This window comes from Salvelinus namaycush, chromosome 15, assembly GCF_016432855.1.
Source record: "Salvelinus namaycush isolate Seneca chromosome 15, SaNama_1.0, whole genome shotgun sequence".
NCBI lineage: Eukaryota > Metazoa > Chordata > Actinopteri > Salmoniformes > Salmonidae > Salvelinus > Salvelinus namaycush.
The window spans coordinates 11,577,650-11,602,457 of NC_052321.1; the positions used below are offsets into that span (position 1 = coordinate 11,577,650).

Below are 24,808 nucleotides of genomic sequence, written 5' to 3' on the forward strand. Positions count from 1 at the left end.
CAACCCATGTTAGTTGTTGCATCTTAAGATCTCCTCTTTCTACATTTCTAATGTATATATTAATCTCAGTCACATGAAACTGCTCACAATGGTGTTTTCCTGCTAATTGCATTATGGAATGAAAGTTCGTTCAAAGCCTACCTCCTACTGCTTTGCTTAAAAAAGTGAATAAATAGTTTTTCAACATGTTATCTTAAATGTCCTGATCTGTTGCATGACCCCGATTGCTTTAAAAAAATTAAATAAAAAAATAAAAATAGGGATGTAGCCTAGGCATACTGGTTGTATGAATTTGAGATCATCGTTCCACAACTTTCCCAGAATCTGTTTGAAATAGGCTCTCTTTCTCGCACAGAACAACAATCTGACCAATAGAATAGGTAAATTGTTCTACTATGGGGGAAAGTGAATTGACAAGTTTGGGGAAGCCAATTTTCACCATAAAAAAAAAAAATGCACCTTCATGTAATGCTTTATTATGCATCCTCGCATTTGCAGACTTATGTAAGATAGCCTAGTATTCCTAATGTGATGATTAGATTGGCTTAGTGTTAACGATAACAAAATGTTACAAACTATATGATACCAGGCCAAGTATCGCAATACAACTGTGGGAAAAAAAATCTATGGCCTCGCATCCTGTTCGCCCCGTCCCCCAGACACTTGCTCACGTTTTCTAAAAGCTCTCCAAAAACCTAGCACTGAAATCCACACTTCTACTCAATACTGCATAGAATGGCTGATTTGCTCATATTTGCAAAGGCCTACCTGTGATTTGGCTGGAGGAAGATATACTGAACAAAAATATAAATGCAACATGTAAAGTGTTGGTCCTATGTTTCATGAGCTGAAATAAAAGTACCCATACATTTCCATATGCACTAAAACCTTATTTCTATCAAATGTTGTGCACAAATTTGTTTACATCCCTGTTAGTGAGCATTTCACATTTGCAAAGATAAATCAATCCATCTGAGAGTTGTGGCATATGAAGAAGCTGATTAAACAGCAAGATTGTTACATAGGTGTACCTTGTGCTGGGGGCAATAAAATGTACAGTTGTCACTCAACAATGCCACAGATGTCTCAAGTTGTGTGCAATTGGCATGCTTACTGCAGGAATGTCCACCAGAGCTGTTGCCAGATAATTGAATGTTCATTTCTCTACCATAAGCCACCTCCAATGTTTGTTTTGGAGAATTTGGCAGTACGTCCAACCAGTCTTACAACCGCAAACCATGTGCATGGCATCGTGTGGTCAAGTGGTTTGCTGATGTCAATGTTGTTTACAGAGTGCCCCATGGTGGCGGTGGGGTTATGGTATGGGCAGCCATAAGCTACGGACAACTAACAATTGCATTTTAAAGCGATGGAAATTTGAATGTACAGACACCTTGAAAAGATCCTGAAGCCCATTGTCGTGTCATTCATCCACCGCAATTACCTCATGTTTCAGCATGATAATGCACAGACCCATTTCGCAAGAATCTGTGCACATGTCCCAGTTCTTCCATGGCCTGCATACTCAGACACATCACCCATTGAGCATGTTTGGAGTGCTCTGGAGCGACAGCGTGTTCCAGGTCTCGCCAATATCCAGCAACTTCACACAACCACTTTAGAGGAGTGGGACAACATTCCACAGGCAACAGCCTGATCAACTCTATGAGAAGGAGATGTGTCACACTGCATGAGTGAAATGGTGGTCACACCAGATACTGACTGGTTCTCTGATCCACACCCCACCCCTTTTTTTTAAGGTATCTGTGACCAATAGATGCATATCTGTATTCCCAGTGAAGTGAAATCCATAGATTAGGGCCTAATGAATTTATTGCAATGGACTGATTTCCTTATATGAACTGTAACTCAATACCTGGTTGTGCCACCTTCAGCTGCAACCAAATACTTCCTGTAGTTGTTGATCAGTCTTGCTGCATGACCCAGCGTTTGAGGTTCTTACTGTGGAATGCAGTGTTTGTCAGGCGTAAATGGGACCCATGTCATCCAGAAAGTTACACTTTTGAATCATCGGTCCATAGGAAATTCTTCCAAGAGTCTTGATGATCATCCAGGTTCTTTTTAGCAAACTTTTTGGATAACATGGGTCCCATTATGCCAAGCGAAAACTAAACACTGCCTTCCTCAGTAAGAATCTCATACCAACGGTCTAGCATGGTGGTGGTAGTGTGATGGTTTGGGGATTCTTTGCTGCCTCAGGACCTGGACGACTTGCCTTAGAAGGAACCATGAATTCTGCTCTGTATCAGACAATTCTACAGGAGAATAATCAGGTCATCCATCTATAAGTTGAAGCGCAGCGGAGTCATTCAACAAGACAAGGATCCAAAACACACAATCAAGTCTGCATTAAAAATTACGTTTTGGAATGGCCTAGTCAAAGTACAGAATTAATCCCAGTTGAGATGTTGTGGCAGGACTTGAAACAAGCAATTCATGCTTGAAAACCCCAAAATGTTGTTGAGTTAAAGCAGTTCTGCATGGAAGAGTGGACCAAAATTCCTCCGCAGTAATGTGAGAGTGATCAACAACTAGAGGAAGCATTTGGTTGGAGTCTTTGCAGCTAAAGGTGGCACAACCTGTTCAGTGTAAGGGGGACATTACTTTTTCACACAGGGGATTTGGGTGTTGCGTAACTTTGTTAATGAAATAAAATAAGTATATTTGTTTTGTTATTTGTAAACTCAGGTTCCGTTTATCTAATATTAGGTTTAGGTTGAAGAGCTGATAACGTTCAGTATCAATAATATGCCAAAATAGAGAAAAATCAGACAGTGGCAAATACTTTGACGGCACTGTAAACAAAATGCATGTGAATCCCGATAGTAAGAAAAACCTCCGGGAATATGGGTCATATTTTTTTAAACCGTTTAGGCTAGAGACAAGTCGTTTTCTTTGCTGTAAAGCTGCAAGCATGCCAGTCACGAAGCATTGCTCCATTTTCCCTCTGACACTCAGAGGCTGCATGACAGTGAACTTGCAGTCTACTCAGACTGTGCTCTCAGTTATAACAGGCCATGAAATGATACAACGTATCAACATTGCTCGCTGCTCCAATTTAACAAAATGTACAAATCTAACAGAAGACGCATGAGGGTCTGGATCCCCGCTCGCCATAACAGCTAAATAAAATATCAAAATCTGACTGAGGAATAGACGTGCATGAAGGGCAGACGGAGAGAAGCAGGTGAGTAAGGGCTGGTAGGGGATGCTGAGGGAAGCAGCTGAGTGTGGGCTGGTGGGAGATGCTGAGAGCAGCAGGTGAGTGAGGGCTGGTTGATTAGTTGCCACGTGATGTGCGCATGAAAGTGAAGTGGATATTATTAGACCTGCTCATACAACAGACTAGTGGCTGTTCAACTGAATCTATAAACAAGACTTTATAAAAAAAAAATCTAACAGGCACCAGCAGGTTCTTTAGATCGGTAGGGCTGAATAATAGGCTGACCACACCGCTCGCGTTGCAAAATAAATTTAGAAATCTATGTTATTCAATTATTGCACCCACACAGATCGCACGCTCCAACGAGCGTCTGCGTTGCCAAGGGCTAAAATAGATGTCATTCCTATTTCTGACGCAGATCATGCTGCAAGTCCTGCCTCTCCCATCTCCTCATTGGTTTATAGAAGCAGGTACCCACATGCCATCTCCTCATTGGTTATACCCACGTGGGTGATTGAAAGACTAAATGTTTTGCCGGTTGTCGTGGTAATACTATGAAAGTGTAGATTCCAATCACCATATAAGTTCAAAGATGAAAACGCCTGGAAGGAGGAGAGACGACTAGAAACGATTTGGTTGGCCGTTTTGTGTGGATTAATTGTCGGAGGACCTTGTGCATTTCAGGTAAAATAACAACTCAATGTTTATATTCCAGGACAAAATAGCTAGCAACAGCAAGCTAGCTAAATAGGACAAATTAGCTAGCAAGTGCAAACTAACTAGCTAAATTGCCATACATGTTTAATGCTTTTCGACCGGTCCCCAAATTAATGTCATTGGTTCAGAGTTTGTTTTGATATTTTAACCTGCGTGTCGTGATCGCGTTTGGTGTAGGGGGACAAAATAAATGTATGCACGATGGTTTGTCGGTAGTATCATATGAAACGGTACTACGGTTTTCTAAGATGTTGGTATCATAACGTACTGTGATATTAGCGCGGTACCAGTATACAGTGCAACACTAGATTGAGTTATCTAATTAGTCTAAATTAGGGCTATCCAATCACAGTTGGCAAAAAAGACTGTTCAATGCAGTGCGTAGTGGATTAAAGTAGGCCTAGGCTATGTGCTATATCAGATAGTAGAATTGCTTGTATGCTACACTTTATAGGACTGGAGACATTAGCTAAATTATTTTAAAAACGACAAGTTTGAGGGTAGCCTACTCTGCTGCCACTGACAAAAGGATCAATAAAAGTGACGTTGTCTGATCCATATAATAGGCCTACTAAAAAAGGACACAAATAGAATCACGTCCATCTAACCTGGACGAGGAAACGATTGTCCAAAAACAAAACGAGCGTCACTGACCCAATGATAAAGACAGTGAATATGCACACTCAACCCTGGGTACAATATACTCTTATCGAACATAAATCATTTTTCAGTTTAAATGCTAAAAGGTTGCAGAGGCACTGGCCAGACAGATGTAGAAAATGACTGTCAAAATGGAAGGCAAATGTCAGGTGAACAGCCTTCATTTGGATTCATTCAGTTTGCCATGCATGTGCTCCTGAAAAAAGGGATAGCTGGAGGCAGTAAAGCTGAATGGAGTTTAGAAATATGCTGTGTAGCATGATAGCTGGAGGCAGTGTAAAACTGAATGGAGAATTGTTTTTTGAGAATAGCTCAGAGCTCAATCCTTTCTTTTAAAACTTCTTACGGCTGAGATCCCATTACCGGGATCGACTTGACAACAGCCAGTGAAAGTGCAAGGCGCCAAATTCAAACAGAAATCTCAATTAAAATTCCTCAAACATACAAGTATTTTACACCATTTTAAAAAGATAAACTTGTTAATCCCACCACAGTGTCCGATTTCAAAAATGCTTTACGACGAAAGCACACTATCGGATTATGTTAGGTCATTACCTAGTCACAGAAAAACAGCCATTTTTCCAGGCAAAGAGGAGTCACAAAAAGCAGAAATAGATAAAATGATTCACTAACCTTTGATGATCTTCATCAGCTGACACTCATAGGACTTCATGTTACACAATACATGTATGTTTTGTTTGATAAAGTTTGTTCGATAAAGTTCATATTTATATCCAAAAATCTCCGGTGTGCCAGTTCATAGCCAGTGTGTGTGTACCTGGAATATTGAAATGGCCCGAGGCCTAATAAAAATTCACATGCAATCTCCCATTAAACCTCTTAGCATAAACTGAAGCCAGCTTCTCTCACCGTATCCTTCCTCTTACCAAAAGGCAACGTTCTATACAAAGCGAACACATTCAAAACAATCTGTTCCAACTAAACACATCGTTTGTGTGGCAAGCTACCCAAATACAGGCTAACACATTATTTAACCCAGTCCAAACATTATATGGACTTAGATTTCTGACACGCCATATGTGCGTTACAGAGAGCTTCCTGTGTGGAGGTCTGGGATGTGGAAGTGGTTCATTAAGGCTGCTAGGAAATGTTATGATGATTACATTTGGGACTGAAATTTGTTTGACTTGATGTCACAAGCATTTCCATGCAGTAGCTATGTAACCATGTCAACAGAGAGTAAGCATAGCATCTAACAGAAATAGAAAGGAAGGGACAGAGAGGCAGATGGACAGAGAAAGGCAGGAGACAGAACGCCTGTGTGGGTTGTTTCACATTATATCCCACCACAAACGGACAGTGTGTGTGTGTGTGTGTTTGTGTAGGCTCACTGTACATTGATAAGCATCAAAGAAACACTGTGTAGAGCTGTGGCTTATGTCCTCAGTGAACGTCCCTTTGTTTTTCTCCTGTGAGCCCTCCATACCATTTTCCTTTCTCGACATTGACGCCTCCAAAGTTATGCGCATATCTCAGCTCAACTGGCTTACTTATGTAGGCAATATGACTTATTTGCATCGATGCAGTCCTCGCTCACTGGCTGTCAGCTAACGCAGGAGTGAGACTGAGGTGTTCTATTCTGTCAGGAGGCCTGTGACTCAGCCTAATAGGATCATGGATGGCTCTGGCATCAGTCCAAATAGCCAATAGTTTTGTCTGTTGTTCTGTTGCTTGGAGTGTGCTGCAGCAGTCCCAACCCAAGCAGTTCTGAGATGAAACCTAACTACAGTGTGAGTGAGTACATATAAAAATACTACTTACAAATGCTGTGCCAGGACAATGATGTCATCGTGTTTACATTGCCCGTTACAACGTACACAAAGGTTCAATTTACATGTCATGGAACCTCTCATAGCCAGGAGGTCAGGAAGCAGTTGAAGTGTAGTATCCTCTGGAAATGTACAGTAGTCTAGGTACAGTAGGCTACATGTAACTCTACATCACATTTTGAGTGGTATGCTTCTAGTGGTGACTGCTTGGGTCTTTCCAGGACTGTTCACACACTTACATTTACATTACATTTAAGTCATTTAGCAGACGCTCTTATCCAGAGCGACTTACAAATTGGTGCATTCACCTCATGATATCCAGTGGAACAGCCACTTTACAATAGTGCATCTAAATCTTTTAAGGGGGGGGTTAGAAGGATTACTTTATCCTATCCTAGGTATTCCTTAAAGAGGTGGGGTTTCAGGTGTCTCCGGAAGGTGGTGATTGACTCCGCTGACCTGGCGTCGTGAGGGAGTTTGTTCCACCATTGGGGTGCCAGAGCAGCGAACAGTTTTGACTGGGCTGAGCGGGAACTGTACTTCCTCAGAGGTAGGGAGGCGAGCAGGCCAGAGGTGGATGAACGCAGTGCCCTTGTTTGGGTGTAGGGCCTGATCAGAGCCTGAAGGTACGGAGGTGCCGTTCCCCTCACAGCTCCGTAAGCAAGCACCATGGTCTTGTAGCGGATGCGAGCTTCAACTGGAAGCCAGTGGAGAGAGCGGAGGAGCGGGGTGACGTGAGAGAACTTGGGAAGGTTGAACACCAGACGGGCTGCGGCGTTCTGGATGAGTTGTAGGGGTTTAATGGCACAGGCAGGGAGCCCAGCCAACAGCGAGTTGCAGTAATCCAGACGGGAGATGACAAGTGCCTGGATTAGGACCTGCGCCGCTTCCTGTGTGAGGCAGGGTCGTACTCTGCGGATGTTGTAGAGCATGAACCTACAGGAACGGGCCACCGCCTTGATGTTAGTTGAGAACGACAGGGTGTTGTCCAGGATCACGCCAAGGTTCTTAGCGCTCTGGGAGGAGGACACAATGGAGTTGTCAACCGTGATGGCGAGATCATGGAACGGGCAGTCCTTCCCCGGGAGGAAGAGCAGCTCCGTCTTGCCGAGGTTCAGCTTGAGGTGGTGATCCGTCATCCACACTGATATGTCTGCCAGACATGCAGAGATGCGATTCGCCACCTGGTTATCAGAAGGGGGAAAGGAGAAGATTAATTGTGTGTCGTCTGCATAGCAATGATAGGAGAGACCATGTGAGGTTATGACAGAGCCAAGTGACTTGGTGTATAGCGAGAATAGGAGAGGGCCTAGAACAGAGCCCTGGGGGACACCAGTGGTGAGAGCACGTGGTGAGGAGACAGATTCTCGCCACGCCACCTGGTAGGAGCGACCTGTCAGGTAGGACGCAATCCAAGCGTGGGCCGCGCCGGAGATGCCCAACTCGGAGAGGGTGGAGAGGAGGATCTGATGGTTCACAGTATCAAAGGCAGCCGATAGGTCTAGAAGGATGAGAGCAGAGGAGAGAGAGTTAGCTTTAGCAGTGCGGAGCGCCTCCGTGACACAGAGAAGAGCAGTCTCAGTTGAATGACTAGTCTTGAAACCTGACTGATTTGGATCAAGAAGGTCATTCTGAGAGAGATAGCAGGAGAGCTGGCCAAGGACGGCACGTTCAAGAGTTTGAGAGAAAAGAAAGAAGGGATACTGGTCTGTAGTTGTTGACATCGGAGGGATCGAGTGTAGGTTTTTTCAGAAGGGGTGCAACTCTCGCTCTCTTGAAGACGGAAGGGACGTAGCCAGCGGTCAAGGATGAGTTGATGAGCGAGGTGAGGTAAGGGAGAAGGTCTCCGGAAATGGTCTGGAGAAGAGAGGAGGGGATAGGGTCAAGCGGGCAGGTTGTTGGGCGGCCGGCCGTCACAAGACGCGAGATTTCATCTGGGGAGAGAGGGGAGAAAGAGGTCAAAGCACAGGGTAGGGCAGTGTGAGCAGAACCAGCGGTGTCGTTTGACTTAGCAAACGAGGATCGGATGTCGTCAACCTTCTTTTCAAAATGGTTGACGAAGTCATCCGCAGAGAGGGAGGAGGGGGGGGGGAGGGGGAGGAGGATTCAGGAGGGAGGAGAAGGTGGCAAAGAGCTTCCTAGGGTTAGAGGCAGATGCTTGGAATTTAGAGTGGTAGAAAGTGGCTTTAGCAGCAGAGACAGAAGAGGAAAATGTAGAGAGGAGGGAGTGAAAGGATGCCAGGTCCGCAGGGAGGCGAGTTCTCCTCCATTTCCGCTCGGCTGCCCGGAGCCCTGTTCTGTGAGCTCGCAATGAGTCGTCGAGCCACGGGGCAGGAGGGGAGGACCGAGCCGGCCTGGAGGATAGGGGACATAGAGAGTCAAAGGATGCAGAAAGGGAGGAGAGGAGGGTTGAGGAGCCAGAATCAGGAGATAGGTTGGAGAAGGTTTGAGCAGAGGGAAGAGATGATAGGATGGAAGAGGAGAGAGTAGCGGGGGAGAGAGAGCGAAGGTTTGGACGGCGCGATACCATCCGAGTAGGGGCAGAGTGGGAAGTGTTGGATGAGAGCGAGAGGGAAAAGGATACAAGGTAGTGGTCGGAGACTTGGAGGGGAGTTGCAATGAGATTAGTGGAAGAACAGCATCTAGTAAAGATGAGGTCAAGCGTATTGCCTGCCTTGTGAGTAGGGGGGGAAGGTGAGAGGGTGAGGTCAAAAGAGGAGAGGAGTGGAAAGAGGGAGGCAGAGAGGAATGAGTCAAAGGTAGACGTGGGGAGGTTAAAGTCACCCAGAACTGTGAGAGGTGAGCCATCCTCAGGAAAGGAACTTATCAAGGCGTCAAGCTCATTGATGAACTCTCCAAGGGAACCTGGAGGGCGATAAATGATAAGGATGTTAAGCTTGAAAGGGCTGGTAACTGTGACAGCATGGAATTCAAAGGAGGCGATAGACAGATGGGTCAGGGGAGAAAGAGAGAATGTCCACTTGGGAGAGATGAGGATCCCAGTGCCACCACCCCGCTGACCAGAAGCTCTCGGGGTGTGCGAGAACACGTGGGCAGACGAGGAGAGAGCAGTAGGAGTAGCAGTGTTATCTGTGGTAATCCATGTTTCCGTCAGTGCCAAGAAGTCGAGGGACTGGAGGGAAGCATAGGCTGAGATGAACTCTGCCTTGTTGGCCGCAGATCGGCAGTTCCAGAGGCTGCCGGAGACCTGGAACTCCACGTGGGTCGTGCGCGCTGGGACCACCAGGTTAGGGTGGCAGCGGCCACGCGGTGTGAAGCGTTTGTATGGTCTGTGCAGAGAGGAGAGAACAGGGATAGACAGACACATAGTTGACAGGCTACAGAAGAGGCTACGCTAATGCAAAGGAGATTGGAATGACAAGTGGACTACACGTCTCGAATGTTCAGAAAGTTAAGCTTACGTAGCAAAAATCTTATTGACTAAAATGATTAAAATGATGCAGTACTGCTGACTGGTGAAGTAGGCTAGCTAGCAGTGGCTGCGTTGTTGACTATGTTTGAAAGTGTTGCTGGCTAGGTAGCCTCGATAACTGGCTAGGTAACCTCGATAACTGGCTAGGTAATTACTCTAAACTACACAATTATCTTAGATACAAGGACAGCAAAGACAACTATGTAGCTAGCTAACACTACACTAATCAAATCGTTCCGTTGTACTGTTTCGGTAGAAGTTGGCTAGCTGGCTAGCTAGCAGTGTTGACAACGTTAGGACAGCGAAAATAGCTGGCTAGCTGACTTTGTTTAAAAGTGGAGCTGGCTAGGTAACCTCGATAACTGGCTAGATAATTACTCTAAACTACACAATTATCTTAGATACAAAGACAGTGAAGACAACTATGTAGCTAGCTAACACTACACTAATCAAATCGTTCCGTTGTAATGATTCGGTAGAAGTTGGCTAGCTGGCTAGCTAGCAGTGTTGACAACGTTAGAAGATTCGATAATTCGATAATAATCTAAACTAAACAATTATCTTTGATACAAAGACGGCTATGTAGCTAGCTAAGAAAAAAGTGCTAAGATCAAACAAATCAAACCGTTGTACTGTAATGAAATTAAATTAAATGTAATACTACCTGTGGAGCGAAATGCGAAATGCGACCACTCGCTCCAACCCGGAATACACACACTTGTTAAAATATGTGTTTCCCTCAGAGCTCCATTTATCTTGGGTGAGGACAAGTTTGTCCAGGAATAGTCTAGAATCCACCCCTCTGGCTTTAGGAGAGACCCTGGAGACTGACTCACCTCAGCGGTGCCTGGGTGACAGCCAATGCCTGGGTTTGAGCCTAAGTCACTGACTACAGTAAAAAAAAAAAAAAAAAAAATCGATGGGCCCCCTCAGTGACACCAACCTAGCTTTAGGAAACCAGCTGATTGCAGCATATGGGAGCAATGCCAAAAGGCAAAGGGGTTTGTCTCTCGGACATTGTAAGTCAGGGGTCCTGGTGTGGAGGAAGTGACTCGGAAAGGCTGGTAAGGCTTCATGCGTTCCCGTGCTAACGCTGGGAGACTGAGGAATAGGCTGGCCATCTCTCCTTTCCCATTCACACAAAGCTGAGGGGAACATTTTTAAATTATCACATTACACAGCATGAAAAACAGCCTGCACTTCGCTGTTAATGTTTGAAATACGTAACCCAACTTTCACTGTTTCACCGTTCATTCAGACACACGGCCTTGGTCACAATCCTTTAGTAACCATTAAATCAGTACCGAAAGGTCAAAGACGTGCGTTTCGCAACACTAGCTCAGCAGTAGAAAATGGTTTTGAAATCCGTCACCACTGATGGTCTACTGCAGCGTTTACACCCTACCGCCTTACTTCCTCATTTTCTCTTAAGATACAGAAACCAAAGTCCTTCCTCTCTTCTTTAATTCATGCTCCTTGGTGCTTCTAACAGCTTTCTTTTACTCATTCTGTGACCTTGCAAGCAACCAAGTCAGACCGCTAGCCTGCTTTTGGCTATCGTCATGATGTTAGATATTCTGTTTGTACCTTTGAAACTATTTGCTTGTATCAGGGTATGCAAATATCTATTGTCCAAAGTGGTGTGGGGATTTGAAAATCCCATCTGTGAAGAGGCATTGGTGGGGGAATTTCCATAGGGTGACTTTGTTGTGTTGAAAGAAAGGACTCCGACTAGAAGAGACCTTTTCTGAGCAGCCAGCCACTTGTTTTTCCCTACCTCTACTAGGATAAATGATCCTTTAAAAATCGATGTGCATTGTCTCTGCAGGGGTTTAATTTCGGTTTGTGGTCACAACCAACGAGCGCCATGACAGACATTTTAAGCATCCTAAATGAACAGCTATTAGCCTCTGCCACACACTGGGATCAATTACCCTGGACACCTCTAAAGAGGCCTTGATGTTACTGGTCAGAGTGAACGCGTTCGCCATCTGTCCATTGGGAGTGTGTGTGGACTAGAGGTCTTCATGGATCCACCTGTACCCGAATACAGAGACCGATCCGGGATCCATAATTCTAAATAATGTCTGCTCTAGGATTGTCACGGGTATCAGGCATGTGTCATTTTAACTGACTTGTCCAGAAGAACCCGAACCCCTCTCCCGCTTTGGTTAATAAAGTAGCTTTAGAAAATACATTTTCTGCTGCTTCCCTCACTCGGTTTGAACCGGGTCCGATCAGGTCTATACAGAACGGGTCTAGGTGTCATCGGGAATGGCTATATTTTTTTTTTTAATGAATATCAGGTCTGGGTGGGAAAGCCCCAGATCCTTTTCAGAACAGGTCCAACTTTTAGGACCTGTGAAGACTAGTGTGGACAGAGCAGCACCCCTGTGTCAGCTGCTCCCTCAGAGAATGTACGGTTGGGAAAATCTGCAACATCACTAGCAGTAAACCCACTCAATTAGCATCCACATCACACTAGCCTTCAGATGACGTGTATCCAATGCAACACAATTACAGAAATGGAAGTACACAAGCCAAACAAAACACACATTAGACAGTCATACTTTACAAAGAAAGAGATAATCATGGTATATCTTAATGCAGTGATTTTATTTAACCAGGAAAAGCCCACTGAGACATTCTCTTTGGCAAAGGACACCTGGCCAAGAAGGCAATACATTACAAAATGTAAAACATACAATCCCAACACAGTCCACATTCACACTCCTGAAAAGTGTTTTGCACCAAAGTTGGCCACCTTCATCATAGCAAGCACAGCAGAGAAACCACTGACATCATAAACAAGGTGTAGGCCTAGACGGCTATGTGATGGGCAACTATTGAGTTTTGCTGAAGGTTATTCCAACGACAGGGAGTCTATCCCCGGTCAGCTGACAAATTAAACCCTTCAGTGTGTAAAATGAAACCTCAGGAGAAGTGGCAGTGATTGTTTAAGTGTTGTCTTGTTCATCAGTGGAGGAGAGCTCAATCCCACTGAATGGCTGTTTAACACAAAACCGCCTGTCCTTTCAGCTTATAAGTACCTGCTATGGAGCGTTGCCGGGCGCCCATTTAGCATACACATCAGATGCATATCAACCCCCAAAAGTGCAGCAAACATAAGCACCAACAGCTTGATAAATAGTGCAGAAATTAGAAAGGATTAAGATATACCTCAATAAAAAGAGTTTAGAATCAAGGATATGTTTTGTATAATTCTACAAAGTCCTAGAAAAAGCATAGGCTATTGCCTATTTTAGTTTCCCTTACAATAAAAACATTAGTGTAATCCATTTGATCAACTTCATTTGTAGATTTGATTAGTAATCGAGTTACATTAATTAATAAAGTCCAGTTACAGCTTCTTTCGACAAAGTAGAAACGAAAAAGATAACCAGCCAGGTGCACAGGTGAAATTATTTGCTGTATTCCTAAACAAAAGCACCAGTACATGAACAATTGTAAAGGACGAGTTGCAAAAATAAATAGTATATTTTAAATTAGGAGTTTATTATGCAAGTAGTTTTATGCAAATAACCAGCCTTCCTCTTTTTTTTGCCCGAGCAGGGGGCGACCACCCGCAGGACTGGTCATGTGCTGAATGCATGGACAGCACAGATAGTCTTGGGAAAAGTGACATTTGGAAATAGAGCTGCACCTCTTGAATTATGAGAGTTATTTGACAAAGGGAAGTGTCCTAGAAACACCAGAACATGCTCTTTCTGATACTATATAGAAATCAACATGTTTTACCTGCATGTGACTGAAGGAGGATTTGATAAAGTGATGATCCTTTTCCTGCATCTGTAAAATTACAAGATGCACCCATCTCTTCATGTACAATTTTGACAACTGATAGGCCTAATATTGTCACTCAGACTATTGTCAATGTAATCTTGTCTATAGGCTAACTCATGTGTGAAATTAGTTCCGATAGCCAGGCTGTTCAGGCTGACTGGCATTGTTTGTTTCCCGATCATGAAGTTGGATAGAGTCACAGATATGTTTTGCATTATTCTAAAGGCCTACTGCAATACATACCATGTTTTCATTTCTCTAACAATACATTTGATTAGTAATAGAGTTACAGTAAATAAAACAGTCCTGTAACAGCTTCTTTTTACAAAGTAAAATGTTAAAGAGAACGGTATCAACCCTCAAAGTGAAATGATTTGCTGCTGATAAATAGCCATAACAAACTCATCATTACACTATTGTTGTCTTCCTCATTTAAATCACTCTTCACCCTCTTAGAATTCATTTAGGCCTAATTTAAATTGTGAAGTAAGGTGCACAAATATCACCCATTCCATTAATTTGTCATTCATTCAGTGAGGAGAGAGAGACACATTAGTACCTGGCTGGGTACCAAAGTCATACAGCACATTGCCTTGGCGGGTTAAATTAGTAATGGGTGTGGGGGAATTATTTTTTTTTTTAAATAGGTAAAAAGGCGAAATACTTTTGTTTGTGATTTCAAAATTCTGACAAATGAGCAGTGTAAAATACAAACATTTAGGAAAAGTCAGGGAAGGAGCAGAACATAGCTTTTTTAATTTATTTACCAAATCAAACTTCAGTGGCCGTTGGCGGTTAATGGCATGTTTGAGGGGAAAGGTTCCCAGAATGCTGTGCAAGCAAGATGACTTCATTGCTACGGTTAACCCATATTGTTTTTAACACTCAAAACATCAACATAGATCTCACTCAATAGCCACAGGCAGAGTGAGATAGTATAAGGTAGAGACAGAGCAAGACCTGTACTCAACACCAACAGGTAGATTTAGGCCCATGTTATTTTAACTGGGCTAAAATAGGCTACTGTAACTCAATAGATTTGAGCTCTTGGCAACATTTGCTTTCAGTTTCCACAGTGGCAACATTCATGAGTCACAGTGGTTTACAGTGGAGTCTGATAACTAGTGCTGGTCATGAGAAGATATGGCCTTTTATAGCTGGGCTGAAAGTTGCAAAAGTATGCTTGGGAGGCAAGTCATACACAGGAGGATATTTTACTGTAAACCATACAGGTCACTTCAACCAATGTATGAGTGTTTCACTGGATTCCCTTTAAGTATTAGTGTAGCCCAATTAGCTCACTATGGATCAGTAAGCAGAACATTTGTATTTCGTAGCGTGCAGGTCGACTGGTCAGGGGTTCGATGGTTTCAACACCACACTACAGTTAACGTACATAACCCAACTCATGGGTTTCATGCAGAAAATTGAAATATAGAGGAATAAACATTCTAAAACTGTACAACCTTGGTTGCCCCAGTAACACACCTAATCCAGAAAATAATATAGCTTGTTGCTAGGATACCCCTTGCCACGGGAAAGGGGTGGCTGAAGTGCATAGAAATGGGACAGAACCTTTCAGCACAGAGCCAGGGGCTGTGGAGAACAAACATTAAACCATTCATATCTGAGGCCCATACAACACCCCTTTTCGAGAAGCAGGCTAGTTCCTTTGAAGCCAACAGTGTATTCAAATGAATATCTATCATTTGAACTGGTTTACAATAGTGTTTAAATAACCCTTTTGATAATTGCTTGAAAATGGTAGGCTAGAACATAAAAACTAGGTATAATATAGGCTTAATAGTATTACAGGCTATGCTAATGTTACATAAGCACTTGGGGGCTCCCGAGAGGCGCAGCGGTCTAAGACACAGCATCTCAGTGCTAGAGGCGTCACCACAGACACCCTGGTTCGAATCCAGGCTGAATCACAACCGGCCGTGATTGGGAGCCCCATAGGGTGGCGCGCAATTGGCCCAGCGTCGTCCGGGTTGGGTCGGTGTACGCCGTCATAGTAAATAATAATTTGTTCTTAACTGACCTGCCTAGTTAAATTTTTAAAAGCCTGTTAAGTAACTGATATTTGCTCTATGATTAGTGCTTTATGGTTTATCCAAAGATCTGCCGTCACTTCAGAGTCCCCATGTCTTCTCCTGGGCCATAACATTTAGTTCTGGCATTTTATTTCTCCATCGCCTTAAGCAACGAGAATGTTCCCCTTTACTACGGCAGTGATCATATTGAATGGAATCAATAAAAACTGAGGTAGAAGCACCTCGGATTAATTCTATAGCGCAAGCAAAAAGATCTAAAGTATTTTGATGCAAGTCATAGGCTACTACTCAAGGTTGAGGCCATGATGCATCAAATCAAAGATTTCCTTATTAATTGGTGCATAGAGGGAAATCCAAAGCCAGGAAGAGATGGAAGACACCCTCACTGTGCCTGTCTTAAGCTTAACAATGACTAAATCTGCTAAATCTTAAACCATAGTTGTCGCCTATTTACCCCGATGGAAGTGTTTTGATGACAACACCAATAATATTTATATGGATTTAGCATAGTTTGCAGTTCCTTAAAATGCCAAAATTGTGGCAGGTGTCTCTCAATAAATAACACAGAAGATGATGTAATATCATTTTTTCCATATCAACTGTCTCTTGGAGAATCTGACAGTGGCTTGCTTGAGAAATGAAGGCTATTCCATGCGAGAAATTGCCAAGAAACTGAAGATCTTGTACAGCGCTGTGTACTACTCCAGTCACAGAACAGCGCAAAGTAGAAAGAGTGGGAGGCCCCGGTGCACAACTGAGCAAGAGGACAAGTACATTAGAGTGTCTAGTTTGAGAAACAGACGCCTCACAAGTCCTCAACTATTACACACGTAATAATCCTGTTTACATGGACACATCTGAAATCAGGCTACTGATTGGCAATTTTCTGCATTTATCAAAAGGCCCATCAAAATAAACATTCTACCACGGTGACCATGTTATTTCTGTGAAGACTTTTTGATTGTGAGTTCGGACATATAAAGTTTGTATGTGAAAACTATAAGATGCATACTTATAGTCTTTCCGAACTCACTTCACTCGCGCATAAGAGGGAGGCTTGCGCTACCTGGTGCTGGCACATACACAGCTCATGTAAACAGCTTAATAGGCATTTCAGCGGTGTATATGTCCTAATCATTGGAAAGATTGTTCAGAAAACTAGGTATTTTAATCGGTGTATGCTTACTTCAATTATGACTTCCATTTTAAGATCAGCAGAGCAAGATGTTGACATGACTAATGCCTTACTTGGCCTTCTGCCATAATCAGTTTATCAAATTATTAGTGTGCATTTCTGAACGGTAGTGTATATATATATTTTTTTTAAATTTTTATTTCCCCATACGTAATAAGGCCAAATCTGATCAATACAGGTTATTTAACTTAATTCCCAATTGATTGCTCTGAGAGTGATTGGCCTTTGGAGTAATGACGAGTAAAACTAGGGGGGGGGGGTCCTGGTCCTTTTTGTAGTTTTATAAAAGTGTGCGTCAACTTACTGGGAATTCAATAAAACAGTTGATAGTGTTCTGGTCAGTACTAATCCAATATGAGAACTGTAGCCAAATGAATGCAGGTCCTAGTGCAATAGTTACACCATGTTAAAATTGGGGCTATTAGTTTGCTCGTCAAGCTCCTTAGGACTCTGTAAAGCTCTTATATTATGACCAACACTAACCATATCCCTGGAGAAATCACACTGGCTCATCATCGTTCTTCAGTGCATCTGTAGCACTTCACATAAGTAAACAGCAAAAAAAAATCTATTGGAACAAATATACTCCCCTGAGGTGCACCAATTAGAGAGCAGGGAAGGGAATGAGCCTCCCTTGAGAAATCAGGGATTAGACTTTTAGTCCCGGAGCTATTACAACGGGGCTAGGGACTAGCAACCACAACAAGCATTCCTCCATTACTGAGCTATCACTAGGGGGCTAGCAACCAGCCTACCTCCATTACTGAGCCATCACTAGGGGGCTAGGGACTAGCAACCAGCCTTCCTCCATTACTGAGCCATCACTAGGGGGCTAGGGACCAGCCTTCCTCCATTACTGAGCCATCACTACAGGGCTAGCAACCAGCCTCCCTCCATTACTAAGCCATCACTAGGGGGCTAGGGACTAGCAACCAGGCTTCCTCCATTACTGAGCCATCACTAGGGGGCTAGGGACCAGCCTTCCTCCATTACTGAGCCATCACTAGGGGGCTAGGGACCAGCCTTCCTCCATTACTGAGCCATCACTACAGGGCTAGCAACCAGCCTCCCTCCATTACTAAGCCATCACTAGGGGGCTAGGGACTAGCAACCAGGCTTCCTCCATTACTGAGCCACCACTAGGGGGCTAGCAACCAGCCTTCCTCCATTACTGAGCTATCACTAGGGGGCTAGGGACTAGCAACTAGCCTTCCTCCATTACTGAGCTATCACTAGGGGGCTAGGGACCAGCAACCAGGCTTCCTCCATTACTGAGCCATCACTAGGGGGCTAGGGACTAGCAACCAGCCTACCTCCATTACTGAGCTATCACTAGGGAGCTAGAAACCAGCCTTCCTCCATTAATGAGCTATCACTAGGCGGCTAGGGACCAGCAACAAGCCTTCCTCCATTACAGAGCCATCACAAGGGGGCTAGCAACCAGCCTCCTCCATTATAAACCACAGAGGGAGGTGACAACACAGCAGGCCCATAGAAAGCGCAGCAGCAACAAGAGAAGGCTTGTCTTACAGACATGGAGAAATAAAACCACATACTGACAACTTTTACATGCACACTAATAATTTGATAAACGGATTATGGCAGAAGGCCAAGTAAGGCATTAGTCATGTCAACACCTTGCTCTGCTGATCTTAAAATGGAAGTCATAATTGAAGTAAGCATACACCGATTAAAATACCTAGTTTTCTGAACAATCTTTCCAATGATTAGGACATGTAAACAGCTGAATAGGCATTTCAGCGGTGTATATGAGCTGCGTATGTGCCAGCACCAGGTAGCGCAAGCCTCCCTCTTATGCGCGAGTGAAGTGAGTTCGGAAAAACTATAAGTATGCATCTTATAGTTTTCACATATAACACTTTATATGTCCGAACTCAGAATCAAAAAGTCTTCACAGAAATAACATGGTCACCGTGGTAGAATGTTTATTTTGATTGGCAATTTTCTGCATTTATCAAAAGGCCCATCAGTAGCCTGATTTCAGATGTGTCCATGTAAACAGGATTATTACGGGAATCGTACTTCTTGCAAAGCATGAAAATGGTTTAAACAAACTATTATATTACCCTGACTATCCACAACAATCACATTATGTGCATGTAACAAACTGTATTCCAATAAAATCACAGAGCAGAGTAGTTCTTCATTAGTGAATGTTTTAAACATACAACGTAAAGCATCATTGGTACATAGTATGCTTTTCTCCAGAGGAAAAGTCCCAGCGCTGCAACAAGTTCAGGCTGAGCAGTAAGATATGAAGCGCTCTGAGTAAACCACTGCCTTAGAGCATTGGCGTTCTGCTGAGGCTTACAACCTCATTGTAACAGGCTGATCAGCGTCATATGAGAGTTGACAAAAGCCTTTAAGTCTGGCATTGTAGTGTGGTTAAGGGCCTCAGTGTCCACTACTTTCTCCTATCATGTTAACTTCCTCAAGGAGGGACAAGGAAGGGTTAATAAAGAGGAAAAATAGAATTTAGTAATTTACTATTACCATAATTTATTATAAGAAATGCTGTTGAGTTACCAAATATAGTGTTCTTTGCTGTATGACATTGACACATTCAGTTCAGCTGTTGCTTAGAAAAGTGTCACGACACCAATGATTTTCACACGAAAAACAAAATATTACTCTGGGAGTGTTTCCTTCTCTGCCTCTCTAATTGGAACGTAGCCATGCTGATGTTTGATAACGATGAAGAGCGAGAGGCCCGACTCAGCCAAGCAGTTTACTTTAACGTCATTCTAAAGAGAGTGCATTCACGACCAATCAGACACAGCTTTCTTTCTTTTTTTATTAAAAGAATTTAAACAATTCCACACTAATGCTATTTGCACCAGTTATTATTACAGCAGGTGAACTAATATGGAAAAAGATGAAACCACAACAATAATGACCCTATTAAGGAATGCAGGGTGTGGATTATAAACGCTATTTAAGTCACAGCAAGGGATTAGGCATGTGGTCAAATGACAGTGTTGCCAGAACATGTCAATATAGAGCAGCAATACCTGGTTGCAAATCTGGAATTCGAGTGACACTCACGGGCCACTCCTGGCCCCCAGGCAATGGTCAATGATATGTTACACAGGATGAACACTTGTGCAGTGACTCATACTAATGCCAATGGGCCTACGAGAAACCCCTAGGCTATTAGTTTGACTAACCATAGAACTAGGGTAATTATGTTGAACAACCTATCCTAATAAGAACTTCTCAGCATGACAAGCTAGACCAAAGACTTCCTTTAAAGCCAGACAGGTGATCACATTACCAAGAGTATGTCAACCTGCAGGCATGCTATAACAAGTCCCACCCACACAAGCTTGCCTCAGTGTGGGTGAAAGGGGTGTGGTACAGAAGTATAGAAGGGGCCAAAGCACTTCATGTGGAGAGCCAATTTCACAGTAGGCCTACACCAAGAAAGCAGGGAGGGGAGCTGGCTAGGGCCTGCTCAGATTACACTGCCCCCATTACAGAACTAAGACATTGGTAGCGAAGTTAGGGGTAGTGGGTGTGGCCAATGGCGCGGTTGTAGAGTTTGCCGTTTTAAAGTCAATTTCCTACAATGCTACACATTTTTCCATTGCTTATGCCTTGTTCTTGTGCTATCGGAGTTACTCAAACATAAAATCAATGGGGGCCCCCACGCAATGACAATTAGGAATTTTAGATTCTCCTTGACTGTCAACTTTTTATTTAGGTGATTGTCAATTATCAAAGATGATATTTTTTAAATATATATAGCACCATTATCTTTTGTATACACTGAAAACGTTTTACCATCCAGAAAATGAACACTTATTCATCACGATAAGTAGCCTATACTAGAGAAATGTTACATTTGAAATGAAAATAAGTTTGCTAATATGAGTAATTGTTAAAGTTCAGTTGGCAAAGCAAAAGGCACTCGTAACCTTCAAACAACAGACCCCTTCATATTTTCATGCACACATAAAAAGAGTAAAGCGCATCTAACCTAAGTCTAATTTCCTGTACTTCCTGTATAGGGCGTTCTGAAACACGCCATCAATGAATGGCAGAAACTCATGAAACTCATGCAAGTGAAGTAGAACCCATAGGACTGATAGTGCCTCCAGAAAGTACTCACAGCCCTTGACTTATTCCACATTGTTGTGTTACAGCCTGAATTCTAAATGGATTAGCCTAGATAGATTCCCCCCCCCCCCCCCATCACAATACTAAATGAGAAAGTGGAATTTTTCTCTCCAGAAATGTCACATTTATTTTAAATTAAAATACATAAATATCTAATTTACATAAGTACTCATACCCCTCGCCATGACACTCCAAATGGAGCTCAGGTACATTCAATGTCCTTGAGATGACACTACAACTTGATTGGAGTACACCTGTGGCCAATTCAATTGTTTGGACATGATTTAGAAAAACACACCAGTCTATATAAAAAAGTTCCCACAGTTGATAGTCCAGGTCAGAAACTATACTACACTCAGGGCTCCAGAGTGGCGCAGTGGTCTAAGGCACTGCATCGCAGACATCACCGGACGTGCTACCTGTCCCAGACCTGCTGTTTTCAACACTCTAGAGACAGCAGGAGCGGTAGAGGTGCTGTCCTGTTGCACCCTCAACAACTACTGGGATTATTATTATTTGACCCTGCTGGTCATTTATGAACATTTGAACATCTTGGCCATGTTCTGATATAATCTCCACCCGGCACAGCCAGAAGAGGACTGGCCACCCCTCATAGCCTGGTTCCTCTAGGTTTCTTCCTAGGTTTTGGCCTTTCTAGGGAGTTTTTCCTAGCCACCGTGCTTCTACACCTGCATTGCTTGCTGTTTGGGGTTTTAGGCTGGGTTTCTGTACAGCACTTTGAGATATCAGCTGATCTAAGAAGGGCTATATAAATCAACTTGATTTGATCACTACAGACCCTGATTTGATCCTGGGCTGTATCACAACCGGCCGTGATCATGAGTCCCATAGGGCAGCGCACAATTGGCCCAGCGTCGTCCGGGTTAGGGGAGGGTTTGGCCGGGGTAGGCCGTCAATGGAAATAAGAATTTATTCTTAACTGACTTGCCTAGTTAAATAAAAAAATACCATTAAGTCCAAGGAACTGTCCATAGATCTCCAAGACAGAACTGTAATGAATTTAAAACAATTTCATGATTGTTTAAAGTTTCCAAGAGCAGTGGTCTCCATCATTGGGAAATATGGAACTACCCAGACTGCCTAGAGGTGGCCATCCAACCAAACTCAGCAACCAGGCAAGCAGGACCTTGGTCAGGGAGGTGACCAAGAACCCAATGCCCACTATGAAAGAATGAGAGTTCATTGGCTGAGCTGGGAGAACCTGCCAGAAGGACAGTCTACAGCACTTCACCAATCTGGGCTTTATGGGAGAGTGGCCACTCCTGAGATGAAGAAAAAAAAAAAAAAAAAAAAGCACATGACAGCACGCCTGGAGTTCGCAAAATGCACGTGAAAGACTCAGAGCACAAGGCAAAAGATTCTGTGGTCTGATGAGATAAACATTTTACTCTTTGGCCTGAATGCAAAGCGCTCTGTCGTGAGAAAGCCAGGCACAGCTCATCACCCGTCTAACACCATCCCTACCGTGAAGCATCATGCTATGGGGATGCTTTTCAGCAGCAGAGACTAGTCACACACACCAGTGGTGGGTTTGTCGTCAAAAGATGAATACATGTGCAGAAAATAACCTCATACCTACTGTAAAATATGGTGGGTGATATTTTATATTATGGGGTTGTTTTGCTTCCACTGGTCCTAGTGTTGTTAAGGACAACAGAGTCATGAACTCTACCAAGTACCATGACATTTTAGCCAAAAACCTGTGTGCCTCTGCCAGGAGGCTGAAACTTGGCCACAAGTGGATTTTCCAGCAAAACAATGACCCCAAGCACACATCAAATCCACAAAGAAATGGTTAAATGACCACAATATCAACATTTTGCAATGGACATCTCAGTCTCTGGACTTGAACCCCATTGAAAACATGTGGTTTGAATTGAAGAGGGCAGTCCATAAGCACAGACCGAAGTATATGAAGGATCTGGAAAGATTCTGTATGGAGGAATGGTCTAAGAAAATGTCTTCCTCTAAGTAATTGTATCAGTATAAAATGTTTTGCTCATCTTTATTAAAAGGGACAATCATTTTGGAGGTGACTGCATTTAATTTAGAGCTACTTGAGCCATAGACAGCTGAGGTAATATAGACCACCAGCCATTGGTTATGTAAAGAGTGAACAAGATGTATGTCCGGAAAAGTGCATTATTATAAGGAGACGTATTTTTTAATTTATCTTTATTTAACTAGGCAAGTCAGTGAAGAACAAATTCTTATTTTCAATGACGGCCTAGGAACAGGGCCTTGTTCAGGGGCAGAATGACAGATTTGTACCTTGTCAGGTCGGGGATTCGAACTTGCAACCTTTCCGTTACTAGCCCAACGCTCTAACCACTAGGCTACCCTGCTGTATACTTGGAATACAGTGGAGGAATGGCAGGAAAAAGACAGGCCGAGGAGTTCGAAGAGAGAGGGGGAGTAAGAGGGTGAACTTGAAATCGGTAAAAATGGGGGAGACAGGAGATCGTTTGTTAAAGAAGAATGGTAGAAAGTGTAAGCAGAGTGAGCTGTATGCCTGATCAAAGACAGGTGAATTGTGTGTAGATTGATAAGGGGGGGGAACAAATCAATTTTAGAATAAGGATACAAAATGTGGAAAAAGTCAGGGGGTATGAATACTTTCCGAATGCACTGTATATAAGTTATCCTGTATGCGCTTTTGTGCCAAATACATTACGTTGTTACAGGTGTCAAGCATATGGGCATTAGGCAGCAGTGTGTATGAGGTAGGTTCCTAGGTGTGAGAAGTGTGCAGAAGGGCATGAGACAAAGGAATGTGTAGCATTGAGAAAAGTAATGGTATGTGTTAATTGTAGGGGTGCCGATGGGACTAGGGTTCAGAAATGTCCGGTGTGAGAGAAGCAGGTTGAGGTTTCCCGGGTTAGAGTAGTGCAGAAGTTGTCAGCGTTTATAGTAATGGTTATCAACTGTACTGCAGGGATGGAACCTAAATTCCAGAAAATGTAGGTTGCAGGGTGTGTTGAGTGGTGGTGTCCCATCCTTTCGGGTGGTTGGCCTGAGGTAGAACTAGATAGAGTTAAATAGTGGAGTAGGGTGGTGGGTTTTTAGTGAGTGTAGGATTAGATGTAAGGGTATTTGTTTTTTTAAGTATAAGGGAGTTATACTCCAGTCTAGTAGGTGGCGGTAAAACATTTATTTATTTTAAATGTAACCTTTAACTAGGCAAGTCAGTTAAGAACAAATTAGTATTTACAATGACGGACTACTTATTGGATACCAACCACCGTTAAACCTCATCGAAGTAGTAACATATTCATGATTCACCCATTCCTCTCTTATTTAAGATAGGCATGTTTGTGCAATGGTAGCCTATCTAGGCCTACACCAGGCTGTTTTAGCCATCTACGTTTGCGCCGATTCTTATAACATTTAGAAAGCTAGTTAGCGATTAGCATTAGCGGCTAACAATATGCATTTTAGCCACACCTTGTTAAGAAAAGCCAAACTAGCAGACAGCAAGATACACAAACTAATAGTAATTATTGAACGCTTGTGGAAAGCAGCATCGTTGTCACCAACACAGTACTGCATCTGTCTGACCGTGGAGACTGCAGAGTGAACGGCAAGGAAGTGTTCGTGACTCCGTGGTCGAGCAACTGCTCGCTCCTTGAGGGACAGGGCAGGGTTTGGTGTGAGTATAGGCATGCAGCAGTTGGGAGAAATACGACTCAAGTAGCAAACGAGTTAACTATAAAAACGGACATTACACGCGCAGTAGTTGCGTATCCCATTTAAGAAACCAAACATATAAATACCATTATAGAAGGTAAAGTAAAAATCCAATCCTAT

At 43.2% G+C, this 24,808-nt stretch overlaps 1 protein-coding gene across 1 annotated transcript in view; it reads right to left on the bottom strand.

Annotated features, from left to right (window-relative positions):
* LOC120060186 (lysophospholipid acyltransferase 2-like) overlaps positions 1 to 24,808 on the bottom strand; it is an 84,993-nt gene that overhangs the window by 58,986 nt on the left and 1,199 nt on the right. The window lies entirely within an intron of this gene.